The sequence below is a fragment of the Etheostoma cragini genome, unplaced genomic scaffold (genome assembly GCF_013103735.1).
Source record: "Etheostoma cragini isolate CJK2018 unplaced genomic scaffold, CSU_Ecrag_1.0 ScbMSFa_3027, whole genome shotgun sequence".
NCBI lineage: Eukaryota > Metazoa > Chordata > Actinopteri > Perciformes > Percidae > Etheostoma > Etheostoma cragini.
The window spans coordinates 1-3,011 of NW_023267252.1; the positions used below are offsets into that span (position 1 = coordinate 1).

The window sequence follows — 3,011 nt, forward strand, 5'->3', positions numbered from 1 at the left end:
GCTGCTAGCTGCTGGGAGGGGCTGTAATGATAGTGGAAGGGTGCTAGCTGCTGGGAGGGGCTGTAATGATAGTGGAAGGGTGCTAGCTACCGGCCTGTCTCTATCTGCCTGTCGGTCTTTCTGTGTGTACTTACATGGCTTTCTCAGCGTTTCTGGCCTGTAGAAAGTAAACAGAAATGAAAACATTACATCAACATATCAGGTAGAAACCGCTAGCCTATCCAGACAGGCATGTTTGTTTTCCATTATCATTCTTAAAGAAATGACAGATTCCCAAAACAAACACTTGTGTGGCAGGTTGACATATAGGCTCCAAGTATGTGTCTGTTTAGCAGTTTAAACACATATGATATTTAATACAACATGTTTTCCCAGGCTGTGAGTCTTTAGTCTGAGAGTTATTTAATAGATGACTAATCTGAGGCGAGGATGGCCCACACCAGACTCCATTCACAAATCCAGCGTTTATTATGCTGTTTCAGCGCGACCAATCACAGCGGGTGTTTGGACTTTTTGTAAAAACTGTGTTTTGTAAGCTTATAATGAGAGTATAAAACCAGATATAAGCTCTCAGAACAGTGTATTCTTTGATTAAATATAATGTTAACACCTGTCAATAAAAAAGCAAGAAGCTAATGAATATAAACCTAACATAAGCAAAAGCAGCACACGCCAGACTCCATTCAAAAACAGGGCACTTTACGTGCAGACGGAAGACGTCTTCAGTGTCTTTATGTATCGATGTAATTATTTAATAGGAGTGATAACAGAGCTTTGTATCTGCTAAATATTCACAAATGTTACTGTGGAAGTTAATCGCCAGTTAGCTAAGAAGCTAACCAGTTAGCTAGCAGGTTAGCATACTAATGTTAGCTAGCAGGTTAGCTTGCGATTGTTATTGACTTTGGAGCCGTTAGCCACCAGTTAGCTAGCAGGTTAGCCTGCAGAACGAGCTAAGCTACGCCGTGTGTCCGTGTTGCTGAGGGTCTCAGACCGCAGGCCTCTCACCATCTCCGCCGCTTCTCTTTAGATCCGGATCCGATGCAGAAAAACACAAAAACTGAAGAAACTCCAACGATCCACACACGCCGACACAAACCGGATGTGCTTAAGAATCTTCTTCGGCTGTTTCCGGTTTCCTGAAGTCTCAGCTCGCTGTTGCCCCTGTCGGTACACGATCCGTCCTGCCTGCACGATCCGTTCTGCGCATGCGGGATTCCGCCAAAACTAACCGGAAGCTGTCTGCCGTCTCTGTATTTATGCCTTATTTGTTTATTTTAATTATTTTATTAATTCAGAATATAAATATATTAATAAAGGAACTTTTGCCTGGGGTCGAACATAGAACCAAAACATAACAAATCTACAAATATTAGAAAAAGAAATAAAATAAATAGAAGGGATTATCTCAAACTAAGTTAAAAGTTTTCATTATTTCCTTAATTTTTTTAACCTCTCCATCACCAAAGTCTTTCAACATACTTTTTGTTTAAATATTAAACTAATATATAAAAATGATTAAGTACTTTCTCACTGGATTAGGATAGAATTCCCTCAATAGTATTTATTATTTTATACCAAGTATTTGTTACATATATAGGACCCCCCCCCCCCGGTGATTAAAGACAACCCACTTTCCGTGACTTCAAAATAAAATTTAATAAATGCTTTTACAAAACCAAATTCTTGATTACAAAACACTTAAATACCAAACGGCTTCAACCAGCCAATCAGCCGGCGTCCTCGCAGCTCACGGAGCTCAATCATTGGTCGATACTCAGATATGCTAATGAGAAACAGCGAAAGGAAACAGGAAGTAAACAGGAAGAGGAAACCACGCGGCGGCAGTGGCCCTCAGACCGGCTCCTCTGTGTCGACCAATAGGAGAGCAGGGTATAAAAGGGTCCAGTGTCCAATCGGAGGCCTTCAGCGCCACGCGGGCGGGGCCAGCAGCTGATTGGCCAGTCACCGCCTCACGGGAGGGGCCAGCAGCTGATTGGCTGTGACAGACTCTGGGAACAGGTGGTGATAGGCCGGCAGAGGGACGAACGCCGCCGTTATCATCTTCCCTGCAACAAATAAGAAGAAATAATGAATAACATCAATAACAATTAATAATTTAAATAAAACAAAATACAAAGAATTTTTAAAAAATTGCAAAATCAGTACAAATACTTAAATAATTTGAAAAATACTAAAAATAAAAAATAATAAACTATTAAAAATAATTTAAATAAATAAAATTGACACTCTGTTATTAGACAAAGTCCTGAACCAGGACCTGAGAGGACCTCTCAGACCAGGACCTGAGAGGACCTCTCAGACCAGGACCAGGACTATGTTCTCACCTGCGAAGAAGCGTCCGTGCAGAGCGTTGACGGCTGCCATGGCGGCGGGGATCGACGGACACTTAACGTACACGTTTCCCTGGAAACAAGCAGAGGTCAGAGGTCACACTGTCACCTGAAAACACACACACACGCACACGCAGAGACACACAGACAAACACACACAGAGACACACACACGTTGTTTCTCTAACCCTACGAGGACCTAACAACCTGATGTCTCTATTTCCATATTAATAATATTTTTAAAATCTCCAGAGCTGCACATACGAATAAATTAGTCGTTAACTATTAAATTATTATTCTAACAATCTATTAATGACTTTGAGTCTGAATCAGGTGATCCGTGTGATGTCATCTTGTTACATGAGGATGAATCAGGTGATCCGTGTGATGTCATCTTGTTACATGAGGATGAATCAGGTGATCCGTGTGATGTCATCTTGTTTCATGTGAACAGGTTTTAGTCTTATCTTTGAGTCTCTCTCTCTCTCCGATGATGCCTTCTCTTTTAAGCCTCATGTAGACAACCTTGTGAAGAAACTCAAATTGTCCTTTTTCTTTTGAAATAAATTTTGTTTTTCTTTTAAAGCAAAAAAGCAGCTCGTCACTGCAACATTTTATCCGTCTTAGATGATGGTGACATGGTGTATGGGACCACCTC

The 3,011-nt window shown here is 41.0% G+C and overlaps 1 long non-coding RNA gene across 1 annotated transcript; it reads right to left on the bottom strand.

Annotated features, from left to right (window-relative positions):
- Positions 1-1,640: 1,640 nt before the first annotated feature.
- Positions 1,641-2,516, bottom strand: LOC117940670. Its single transcript, XR_004655794.1, has 2 exons — positions 2,349-2,516; positions 1,641-2,069 (listed from the first exon to the last, which is right to left on the bottom strand). It is a non-coding gene; the product is annotated as an uncharacterized LOC117940670 (long non-coding RNA).
- Positions 2,517-3,011: the final 495 nt, after the last annotated feature.